This window comes from Bactrocera oleae, chromosome 3, assembly GCF_042242935.1.
Source record: "Bactrocera oleae isolate idBacOlea1 chromosome 3, idBacOlea1, whole genome shotgun sequence".
In the NCBI taxonomy this organism is placed as follows: domain Eukaryota; kingdom Metazoa; phylum Arthropoda; class Insecta; order Diptera; family Tephritidae; genus Bactrocera; species Bactrocera oleae.
The window spans coordinates 37,250,875-37,264,040 of record NC_091537.1 but is presented as its reverse complement, the minus strand read 5'-3'; the positions used below and the strand labels follow the sequence as shown (position 1 = coordinate 37,264,040).

Genomic DNA, 13,166 nt, shown 5'->3' with positions numbered 1-13,166 from the left:
GTAGGTGCATTTCCGTTCTGGACTAAATTTCGAGCGGTGGTCAGAACAGTGCTAATAATACTTAGACACCTTCCCGTCTATCGTCTGCATATGCCATGATCTTTGGGTCTTAGTCGTCCAAGTTCATTTAGACTTTATTCACCTAGGACTTACCGCGTTCTGACTGCCAGGAAAGTGCACTCTGATTAGGTCTTCTTTTGAGTTGTCACAGTCGCTAAACTCTTGCAAATTAGTTCGGGTGAGGCGGAGCTGTTGGATACTAGTTTCCTAGCTGCTACAAAATTTCTTCCTACTTACTCTGCGTCTCATAGATCCGAGCTCCTTCCACCAAGGGGGCAAGCTTGGGTTTGAGGCAAGCTTGGGGAAAATCTGCATTAAGAGCATTTGTCAATACAGTCACGCCCCCTTTCCTGCTCTTCATGTGAGCTATACACCCAATGTTTAAGTCTCTTGTCTAATAGTATGTACTTGTAGAGATCCCTGTTTGTGTTTCTGGAAGTTCTTCTCAGCTCTACTCTGATCTTTGCAACCGATTAAATGGAGAAATAGATGTACCTATGGTCAGAGAATGACGGTGTGCTTAGCACCCTTGAATTCCTTACCATTGCATCTCTACTGGTATAGAGCGTTATGTCTAGGACGTTCCTAAAGGTGGGTCCTATATAAGTAGGTTCTCCACCTCTATTAGCTACCATTAAACTACTTTAAATAATAAAATTAATTTAAGTAGAGAATGACCTATTTGCTTAGTGTGGGAGCTGCTCAAATGGTATTATGGGCACTAGCATCAGCGCCTACCACCAATGCATGCTTCCTTCTTTTGGGTGTAGCCGCCAACCTTTAAAGCTGTGGCGTGGTGCCTCGCATTCGTGTGGCATATAACAATCTCATATATATCATACATCTCGGAGGTAAAATTTAATGTCTCTGGCGTATTTAGTTATTGATACATCGCGCTTTTAGTACTTGTAGTTATTAACAGTAACAGAGATATGTACCTTACACCTATTAGAGGGCGGGACCATGTTTTAGCCCACGTGTGCCACTTGCTACTCAGTACTTTGTCCTTAATTACAGTCTCGTATCTTAATTTGCGGCTTAAATATGGTAAAATGCCATACGTTTTTGATTAAAAGCGTTTTGTGGGCGGGAAAATGTTCCGGTTACGCCTATCTACAAACTCGTCTTCACTTTTTGCCATGGAACACGTGTACCAAGCTTCATTAAGATATCTTCATTTTTACTCAAGTTATCGCTAGCACAGACGGAGAAACGGACGGACAGATAGACAGTCACTCGGATTTCAACTCGTCTCATCATCCTGATCATTTATATATACATAACCCTATATCTAACTCGATTATTTTTATGTTTTAAAATGTTATAATTTTGTACTGAAGTATTACTGTTTAAGCTTGTAGATTATGAAAATATTTTCTTTCGATAATACAAACATTTGTGGAAAATATCATTGAATATATTATGTGCAACTTATAGTTATGTTAAAGTGCAAAAATGGGCGAAATCGTCTTTGATGAAAAAGTTTTTGGCGATGATCGCCTATTCCGTAGCAGAGTGCACGAGTGGTTTCAACGTTTTCAAAGTGGTCGTGAGGACATAAATGACGATGAGCCGAAACCCAAAAATCGCGCTTGGAGAAGTCAAAAGTGAAGACAATGCTGATTTGTTTTTATGATTCCAAGGGTATTGTCCCCAAAGAATTTGTTCCACCAGGCCAAAACGTTAATGCGGTATTCTACCTTGCAGTTTTGAAGCGTTTTGTGCGCCTTATTCGACGTGTTCGGCCCGAATATCGCGAAAAGAAAACCGGCATTTTGCCGATAAAACCTATTTGTTCTATCTTTTTTTTAAAAGTCCTGTTTACTTTGGAACGCACCTTGTATGTAGTAATGCCAAAAATCGATAAAATCGGGTCAATACTACCTCTATCCCCCACATCATTAATATAGGATTCTCAAATTTCCGGTTGGCTTTATTCCGCATATATCGGTCAATATGTACGATATCATTTTTTTTTCTTTTTAGTTTTGTTTATTTGATTAAAATTAATATAAGCTTAACTACTATAATAAACAATAGGACACCGATAACATATAATACGTACAGTGTCTCTAGATGAGCTCTCGAGTACTCCGCTATCAATAATTAGTAACATTTTATTAACTAATGATATTATTTATATCTTAACTTAGTAGATATATAGTATATACTTGTACAAGTATTTCTTGCAAGGAAAAAGTGAAAAAACGATGATTTTATAATATAAAATGGTTAAAAGAAGAACAAGAAATCAGATCAGATGTGTCATGGAGTGAATTAGTTTTCAATATCACTTAATAGCCACCAGCAGTTCTGTTTCGTCAAAGTGGTTTCAGTTTTGTCTCTAAACGGGATGTATGTGTCGAATCGTTTGTTTTCAGCAGTGAGTATTTTCGAAGTGACTACTTTGTTGTTAGCTCCAAGTAGAGAAAGGAATCTGGTGGTGCAAATCCATTTGTAATAGCTAATGCAAAGTAGTCATCACTTTTGTAAAAAGGAGCTCTTATTAAAGTGTTATTGTCGTCATATAGGCAGCGACTTATATGCTTTCTAATTAGATTTAGGATGTGACAATCAATTCTGGGAACTTTTGCAGTGTCGTATAGTTTAGAATTAGATATAAATTTGGTGAAATTACTATTCTGTGACCTATGCAGCGATGTGCATGATCCTAGTATTCTTCTCTCGACATTTCTGAGTCTTTCCATATATGAAGGAGAGATATTAAACCAAATTGAACATCCATATGAAAGTATTGGTCTCACTAGTGATTGATACATGATCATTTTTAGCCTGTTATATCATTTTTTTATAAGTATAAAGGGCTCTATTTGTTTTTAGGATTTGTATGTTGATATCATCATTAAAATATAAAAACTTATCGAGGTGAATACCAAGATATTTGATTCTCTCCTTGTGCTGTATTTGGATATTTGCTACACTGGATTTTATATTAAATTCCTTCCATTTTTTACAACGTTTGAGTTACATTTATTAACGGGAGGGCGAAAAAGGATACTTTCGCATTTGTTAATATTTATTTTGAGATGCCAGTTTATTGTATAATCCTCAACAGTATTGTATTTGAGTTGTAGGTTCCTATTAACGCTGTCGATCGTTCTGTCGGAGTGGTAAATGACAATGTCGTCTACGAAGGCTATAATGTTGTCCAATTTTTGTACTAAGTCGAGGATGAAAAGATTAAACAGAATTGGAGCATTTACTGTCCCTTGTTGCAGACCATTTACTACGTGAAATTCGCGACTGCTTTTTGTATTATTTATATGAACTGAAAATTTTTTGCCGGATATCATGTTATAAATAAGTGTAATCAGATGGAGAGGAAATTTATAGCTGATGAGCTTACATATTGACCCTTCGATCCATACTTGATCGAATGCTTTCTCAAGGTCAAAGAAGCATGCACCTGTGACATATTTCTTATTCCAGTTCCAATTTATTTCGGAGACGAGAAGATTAATAGCATGTATAGTCGAATGCCTGTATTTGAACCCAAATTGCTTAGGGCTTATTAAGTTGTTGATTTTAATAATTTATTTATATTTATATTAACCAAAACTTCAAAAACTTTATTTTAATTTGGTAGCAGGCTAATTGGCCGAAGGTTTTTCAAGTTATTTTTGTCCTTATCTTTCTTTGGTATCACAATTAGTTTAGCTGTTTTCCAGTTAGGCGGGAAGTAGGTATTGTTTAACATATTATTGAATAAAGTGCAATATTCTAGTATTAGTTCTGAGGAGAAGTTTTTTAGAATGATATTGGGTATTTGGTCTAAGCCGGATGATAGTTTACCTTTTAGTTTAGAGAACACGTCTGTAAGGTCGTATGAACTAACAAAAAAGTTTTCCGTTTGGTCGTCATTTAAATTATTGGCTATTTTGTTGGTATTGAAGTTTGTTTTGGTCGCTTGAGTGCTTTTTGAAGCATTCTTGTACCTGAAAGTGGACTGAATTGTTGGGTATACTTTCTTTTGGAGCATGGACTGCTTCGAAATGAGTCCCGATTATTTCATTTATACATTTTTTGTTATTGATGACGTAGTTGTTTTTAACTAAGTCCTTTTGTAGAAGCTCGAGGTCCAAGCCCGCGTTTTGGATTATGTCGGAAGAGTTTAAGGGGATGTATTATTATTATCTTTTAAAAACGATTTTTTAATAACGGAAAATTTTGAGGGATCGTTAGTCTTAAGGGTTGCAAGTCTTTGCTCGAGTTGGTTATTAAAATGTTTCTTAATATTGTCATCTATTAGTTTTTTTACAAGTTTCAGTTTTGCTTTTTCTACTTGAAGTGTCGTAGGAGGTAGATATAATTGAAGTCGATTATGTTTTTTAATGGCTGAAAGGATTTTACTTTTTTCTGCTAGCAGTTTTTTTATAATAGGCAAGTTAATAAGAGTTTGAGTAGGGCTATTGATTTTTGCTTTTGGTACATTATTTCCTATGGCTTTCAAGACAATATTGTTTAAATGAAGCAAATGTTGATCAACCTCTGTGTTTCTCAAGTTTCTATCGTTTGGTACAAGGGATTTATTTTGAAGTTGCGTGTTAAGATCTTTTTTAAATTTTGTCCAGTTAGTTTTTTTGTAGTCAAGGGTGGTTTTTATTGGGTTGCCTAAAAAAGTCAAATAGTTTGTGTTGTCCCTGTTAATCGCAACGATTTGAATAGCGCAGTGATCGCTATCGTAATCAATGCATCTCAAGCAGTTAACTGTGTTGTTGGCTCTGTGAATATCTATTCTGTGATCAGCAATGCAAATATCAAGAAAGGAATTAGCTCTTTCGTAGGATGGAGTAACCGAAACATACATATTGCATCTGAACTTTAATTCGTTGGAGGTCAGCCAGCTTTTTAGGGCTTTACCATTAGAGTTGTTGTGTAGGTTACCCCAATCTGTGTGTTTACTGTTGAGATCACCAGCTAATATGTAATAGTGGTTGGGATTTTGTAGGTTTAAAGATTCAAAGATTGTGTTGAGTTCAGATTTAAATGTGTCGTTATTATTACCTGACGGGTTATAGGCTGAAATTATATACATTATGTTATTCGGAGGCATATGAATTTTTATTACACAATATTCTAAATAGGATAAGGCATTGATGTGCTGGTTGAAAACTTCCGTGTATTTTATATTTTCACTAATTAGAATTGCGGTTCCTCCTCCTCTCGATCCTAACAATCTATCTTTTCTTATTAAATTATACCCTATAAAATTTAGTTGTGTCTTGTGTTAAGTTTAGTTTCGTTCAACAGAACAATATCAGGCGACAATATAAGCGAGTTGACATTAAGTGAAATTATGTTTAACTGGGATTGGGTAATAGTTATAGTATGGTCTGAATTCATGCTGTATCTATTATATTGAAAATTGCATCAACTTATGCCGTTTGTATTTCCAGCTGCTTCTGCAGAACTGTTAATAGTTTACTTAAAGATAACATTGTATTTTTTAGTTCTTCGAATATTTGATTTGAGAGTTTTGGTTATTGGTATCACAAATTACACCAGTTGACTGTTTACAGACATTTGCATAACTTAAATTAGAGTTAGTAAAATTTTGGTTAGTGTTTATTTTCGTGGCTATTCGGTTTTCTTTTTCAATCTTATTTTTTGTTGAAGATCTTTATACCGCTCACAGCCTTTGTAGGAAGCTGGATGCCCAAATTTCTTGCATAAAACACAAAACACCTTATCATTTTCAGTTGAGTTTGCGTCTAATGAGTTACAATCTTTGCTTTTATGTGTTCCGCTACATTTGACACATCTTGGTGGTAGATTACAATTAGCTGCGCTGTGGAAGAAACTTTGACAGTTTCTACTTTGCGAAATCTCAGCTTTCCGTAGGGGTTCCCATTTAATACAGTGGTATAAAACAGTTTTAATTGTTTTTAATTCGTTAACGTTACTTTAGGCACTTGTTTGAACCATAAACATAGGTAGTTTTATATTGCGTTGCGTGGAAATTTTAGTGGTAAATTGATTAACTTTAAGAATTTTTAGGTTATCGTTTTGATATGTACAAAGTTTATTAAAAATTTCTTCGGGGTCGGTATTGCCGTTTAGCCCTTTCAATAGGTATGTTTTGGTTTTTAAACATTTAGGCGTGTAAGAATATAATTTTACTTTTGTGTTTTCTAAGTACACTCGGAATTTTTTGTAGTCTTCAATGTTGGTTAAAAAAATTGCTAATTTATTTTGATTCTATTCTTTGATTTTAAATTGTGCTATGTTTAGTTCTATTATTCGTTTTGATTCGATGTCGAATGTGTTTATTGGAGGAAGGTTTTTGCTGTTTATTTTTCGTTTGACGTTTGGGATCGAATTAACTTCACTAGTGTTGTTTCTATGCGAGACGCCAGCTGGAGTTCTTGCTGCCGCTGCACTTGTTAATGGGTTTTTTTTGTTGTATTACTAGTTTCATTTTGTTCATATTCGTTGCTTAGATTATTGGAACGAACGTGTTGTTCGAATTTTTGTACTGTTTCATTGCACTCTCTTAGATCGTCATCTAATATAGCGTAATAATTGTTTTTGGTATTTTTCGACATTGTGTGTTCAAACACGTTGTCGTTTTTATACTCTCGCAACCTGTTGCTACAGAGTATAATAGTTTTGTTCACCTAACGGTTGTTTGTATCACCTAAAACTAATCGAGTTAGATATAGGGTTATTTATACATAAATGAACCGGATGAAGAGACGAGTTGAAATCTGGGTGACTGTCTGTCTGTCTGTCCGTCCGTCCGTCTGTCCGTCCGTGCAAGCTGTAACTTGAGTAAAAATTGAGATATCTTTATGAAACTTGGTAGACATGTTTCCTGTAAAACGGTTGGTATTGCAGATAGGCGTGATCGAACCACTGCCTCGCCCACAAAACGCCATTAATCAAAAACAAATAAATTGCCATAACTAAGCTCCGCAATAAGATACAAGACTGTTACTTGGTACACAAGATCACATTAGAGAGGGGCATCTGCAGTTTAAATTTTTTTTTAAAGTGGGCGTGGTCCGGCCTCTACTAGGTTTAATGTGCATATCTCCTAAACTGCTAATGCTATAATAACAAAATTCACTGGAAGCAAATGTTTTTAGCACTTCTATTGACGGTGTGAAAATAGTTGAAAGCGGGTGGCAACTCCGCCCACTCCCCATATAACGGTACTGTTAAAAACTACTAAAAAAGCTATAAATCAAGCACTAAACACGCCAGAGATATTAAATTTTATCTCTGGGATGGTATGAGATGACTTTATAACCGCGTTCAAAATTAGTCAGTGGGCGTGGCACAGCCCACTTTTAGGTGAAAACCCATATCCTGAGATCTGCTTAACCAATTTCAACAAAATTTGGTACATAAGGTTATTTTCATATTTTTATATTATAGTGCGAAAATGGGCGAAATCGAACTACAACCACGCCTATTTCCCCTATAACACCATTTTCAATTCCATCTGATTCTTTCACTTTCCACTATACATATCAAGCAACAATGATTATATCGGGGTAAAACTTTGCGTGAATAATACGTTTAAAGTATGCCACCTTGTGACCAAAAATTGTCTAAATCAAACCAAAACTGTTCAAGCCCCTAAGTACTAAATATATGGACCCCAGTGCCTAAAGTTGACCTTCTACCGAAAATATCAGTCAATCCACAGAGAAATCTCAAATGAGTATACCATTTGACTTTGCGAGAGTATTAAATGTTCGGTTACATCCGAACTTAGGTCCTCCTTACTTGTTCTATTTAAGATTATCGTTGCGACATTGTTTGCAGAACTAAGCGCTTTGCGCTCACTCATTATAAAAGGAACACCTTTACACTGATTATGGATCACGATTGGCACTTCAGGAAATTAAATGATTTGTTATCACTTTATATTCCGTGGTACGTGCTTACGCTCTCGCACAATCAGACTCCCATATGTACGATATCATTTGAAAACTTAAGTGCACGTATAATATTGGTAATGCTATATCTAACGTGGAAAAATTTGAATTTAGTATACGAAATACCCAATTCCCATATACTACATATGTATGTATATACAACGATTTTTGTTATTTTTACAAACCTTATGCCGAATATGTCGATCAGTGTGTGAGTTAGGCTGACTTCGAAAACGTATAAGGACAAAGAATAATGTTCTGTAATGTATCCGAAATATCTTTGACATTGACAAAAATGCCACGAGAAAGTGACAAAAATAAAATGATAGCTTCTTTATGTGAAAATCATGCATTGACTTTATTAGGAGTTGAATCAAGTAAATATTTGAATAAATTTCTTCATTCAATATAAATATATACACTTTGGCAGGTGAGGAAGAAGACGAATCAGCATAAACTGCTGCTGAGCAACCGAAGAAGCATTCATTTCGGCTTACCAAAATGTTCCAGCTGGCAGCGAAATGTGCTAAGGAATCTTGACGAAAGCAGATTAAATCAGATTCCGGAGGAATGCGAACGTATCTTAGAATTATTAAAAATGACGCTGTTTTTAAAACAAGTTCAAGTGCTACACAACTTCCAATCGAATTGCAACTCAAAATAGTGCTGTATCGGTTGGGATCTTCCGGCGATGGACTATCTGTTCGCAAAGTGGCTTCCTTATTCGGTGTGGGTGATGAAGGTATTATTAAAAATGTAACACAACGAATCTTTAAAGCCATATTGCGATTAAAAACTTAGTAATTATACTGGTCCAATGAAAGAGAAAGGCTGGAGATTGCATCCGCAACTGCGAAAGAAATGCCAAAGTGTGTAGGTTACACCGCTGGTTCCGAAATAAAATTAGCCGAAGCTCCAGTTAGGCAGCAAGAAATTTACTATTCGCGTAAACGTCAATATTCTGTAAAAATATAAGTGATTTGCGACTATAAATTGCGCATTAGGCAGGTAACGATTGGTTAAACAGGCAGTGAACATGATGCGAAAATATTTTCAAATTGTTCACTCGTAAAAAATCCGGAACGATTCTTAGCGACATCAAAGTAGGTCGCGGGAGATAGTGCCTATCCACTTAAACCATATTTAGTAACGCCTTTCCGACAAAACAGGGTTGAACATACAAAAGAAGAAAGGGATTAATTTAATTCGTATTTTTCCAAATACCGCGTACGAATTGAGAATTGTTTTTGGGTATTTTAAAAGAGAAGTTCGGTAGCTTGAAGGAGTTTAATTTAGAATGCTCTCAACGTCAAATAAAAAGGAATGCAACGACTGGATTATGGTGTGTTGTATTCTTCACAACATGTTAAAAATTTCGAAACAGATAATCGGAACAGCAATGCAGTTTCGATGCCTTAATTTCCTTTAACATCAGGAAATATTAGGAGAAATTACTTTCTTCATTATATACATACAAAATCAAAATGCTTAATACTTATACTCATAAGTATGTATTTGTACTTTGATGACAAGTTAATAAAAATGCGTGATCATTTTACTTCATTAAATCCAACTATATTTCTCATTCTAATTTTTATACTCTCGCAACCTGTTGCTACAGAGTATAATAGTTTTGTTCACCTAACGGTTGTTTGTATCACCTAAAACTAATCGAGTTAGATATAGGGTTATATATATATAAATGATCAGGATGAAGAGACGAGTTGAAATCCGGGTGACTGTCTGTCCGTCCGTCTGTCCGTCCGTGCAAGCTCTAACTTGAGTAAAAATTGATATATCTTTATGAAACTTGGTAGGCATGTTTCTTGGTACCGTGATACGGTTGGTATTGCAGATGGGCGCAATCGGACCACTGCCACGCCCACAAAACGCCATTAATCAAAAACAAATAAATTGCCATAACTAAGCTTCGCAATAAGATACAAGACTGTTACTTGGTACACAAGATCACATTAGGGAGAGGCATCTGCAGTTTAAATTTTTTTTTTAAAGTGGGCGTGGTCCCGCCTCTAATAGTTTTAATGTGCATATCTCCTAAACCGCTAATGCTATAATAACAAAATTCACTGGAAGCAAATGTTTTTAGCACTTCTATTGACGGTGTGAAAATAGTTGAAATCGGGTAGCAACTCCGCCCACTCCCCATTTAACGGTACTATTAACAAGTAAGGAAGGGCTAAGTTCGGATGTAACCGAACATTTTATACTCTCGCAAAGTCAGATGGTATACTCGTTTGAGATTTCTTTGTGGATTGACTGATATTTTCGGTAGAAGGTCAACTATAGGCACTGGGGTCCACATATTTAGTACTTAGGGGTTTGAACAGTTTTGGTTCGATTTAGACAAGTTTTGGCCGCAAGGTGGCATACTTTAATTGCATTATTCACGCAAAGTTTTATCCCGATACAGTCATTGTTGCCTGATTTGCATAGTGGAAAGTGAAAGAATCAGATGGAATTGACAATGGTGTTACATGGGAAGTAAGCGTGGTTGTAGTCCGATTTCGCCCATTTTCGCACTATGACATAGAAACATGAAAAGAACGTTATGCACCGAATTTGGTTGAAATCGGTTTGAGCAGATCTCAAGATATGGGTTTTCACCTAAAAGTGGGCTGTGCCACGCCCACTGACTAATTTTGAACGCGGTTTCTATAAAGCCATCTTATACCATGTCAGAGATAAAATTTAATGTCTCTGGCGTGTTTAGTGCTTGATTTATCGCGATTTTAGTAGTTTTTAACAGTACCGTTATATGGGGAGTGGGCGGAGTTGCCAGCTGATTTCAACTATTTTCACACCGTCAATAGAAGTGCTAAAAACATTTACTTCTAGTGAATTTTGTTATAATAGCATTAGCGGTTTAGGAGATATGCACATTAAACCTATTAGAGGCGGGACCACGACCACTTTTTAAAAAAAATTGTAACAGCAGATGTCCCTCCCTAATGTGATCCTGTGTACCAAATAACAGTCTTGTATCTAATTGCGGAGCTTAGTTATGGCAAGTTATTTGTTTTTGATTAATGGCGTTTTGTGGGTGTGGCAGTGGTCCGATTACGCCCATCTGCAATACCAACCGTCTCACGGTACCAAGAAACATGTCTACCAAGTTTCATAAAGATATCTCAATTTTTACTCAAGTTAGAGCTTGCACGGACGGACGGACAGACAGTCACCCGGATTTCAACTCGTCTCTTCATCCTGATCATTTATATATATATAACCCTATATCTAACTCGATTAGTTTTAGGTGATACAAACAACCGTTAGGTGAACAAAACTATTATACTCTGTAGCAACAGGTTGCGAGAGTATAAAAACTACTAAAAGCGCGATAAATCAAGCACTAAACACGCCAGAGATATTAAATTCTATCTCTGGGATGGTATGAGATGGCTTTATAGGAACCGCGTTCAAAATTAGACAGTGGGCGTGGCACAGCCCACTTTTAGGTGAAAACCCATATCCTGAGATCTGCTTTACGAATTTCAACAAAATTCGGTACATAACGTTATTTTCATATTTCTATATTATAGTGCGAAAATGGGCGAAATCGGACTACAACCACCCCTATTTCCCATATGACACCATTTTCAATTCCATCTGAATCTTTCACTTTCCACTATGCATAACAAGCAACAATGATTATATCAGGGTAAAACTTTGCGTAAATATTACGTTTAAAGTATGCCACCTTGTGACCAAAAATTGTCTAAATCGAACCAAAACTGTTCAAGCCCCTAAGTACTAAATATATGGTCCCCAGTGCCTATAGTTGACCTTCTACCGAAAATATCAGCCAACCCACAAAGAAATCTCAAATGAGTATACCATTTGACTTTGCGAGAGTATAAAATGTTCGGTTACATCCGAACTTAGCTCTTCCTTACTTGTTTTATTTTGCGTTAGGTACATGCATTGCAACATGGTTTTCATCGTATTTTCATATTATATTACTTCAAAAGGTACTAAGAACTATTAAGATCACAAAAAAATTTATAATAGCATTAAAACTTCATTTAAAACACAAAAAAGCACAAAAAAATAACTTCATAACAAATATGAACTAAAAATGTATTAATAATAATATTACTTATATTTAAGTCTAAGTTCCTCCATTGCCAACCTCTCCTGCATTTGCAATTTAATTTTTTCTATTTCTATTTTATCGTCAATTTTTTTTAGCTCTATTTCTTTTTCTTTTAGCTCTTGTTCTTTTTCTTTACTTGACGTTTCCCTTTCCCTTGCTGCCACATCCATCTCTAACTTTTGCTTCCTTATCTTCGCAATCTCGCCATGAACATCTAAAATATCCGACAAGGCAGTTTTGGAATAAATTCCCTTCTGCCCTCGACTTTGTGTTTGTGCCACATCTTCAACATTCAAATTTTATTATAAGAATTTACTTTCTATTGTGTCGCCTTCCATGTTTCCTGCAACTGTCGACCCTTCCCACGCCTTTGCTTTATTATAATTAGTGCGCATGTTGCAAACTTTTGCGCGCACTATTTTCCATCCTGCCACCACTTGCCTTTCTTGGATAAACCGACCATAGAAGTTTTGAGCCGTTGGTTCCTTTTTAATAAAAATTATTTGATGTTGTTGTTTGTTTAAAAATAGAAATAACAAACCTCGAAACTTCTAATTTCCATTAGGAACTCCACAAGCGCTTTTTCTTCTATCGAGTTTTGGTTTACACTGCAATAAAATAATTTGCAACCACATAAACAACAAAATATTTTTATATTTCACTTTTATTCAACTTAATTTACCTAAATATCGCAACGATTCCTTCCTTCCATATTATTACCGAAATTGATTAAATTTATTTTTAACTTAAACTTTAAAATGTAAACAGATACAGCTGATAGAATAGCATACTCGAAAAACATACCTCGCAGTGTTGTATTTGTCGTATTTTAATTTTGCATGGGAAACAACAACAGTGTTGATATGACAGTCATAAAAATAAGACAATATGACGATATGACACAATATGACACCTTGGGAATACACTAATTGACTCTTTCACATGAAAGCAAAAAAAACGCGAGCTTCGGTCAATGGTTGACAGTGTACATATCTACATATGTACATATGTATGTATGTGATTTTTAGACAAATTTACAATCATTTTTCTTTCATATATCTTTAAATGTACACATGATATGAAAA

At 35.5% G+C, this 13,166-nt stretch overlaps 1 long non-coding RNA gene across 1 annotated transcript; it reads right to left on the bottom strand.

Moving 5' to 3' along the window:
- Positions 1–11,889: 11,889 nt before the first annotated feature.
- Positions 11,890–12,850, bottom strand: LOC118683617 (uncharacterized). Its single transcript, XR_004979439.2, has 3 exons — positions 12,764–12,850; positions 12,623–12,689; positions 11,890–12,566 (listed from the first exon to the last, which is right to left on the bottom strand). It is a non-coding gene; the product is annotated as an uncharacterized lncRNA (long non-coding RNA).
- Between the last annotated feature and the right edge of the window lie 316 nt (positions 12,851–13,166).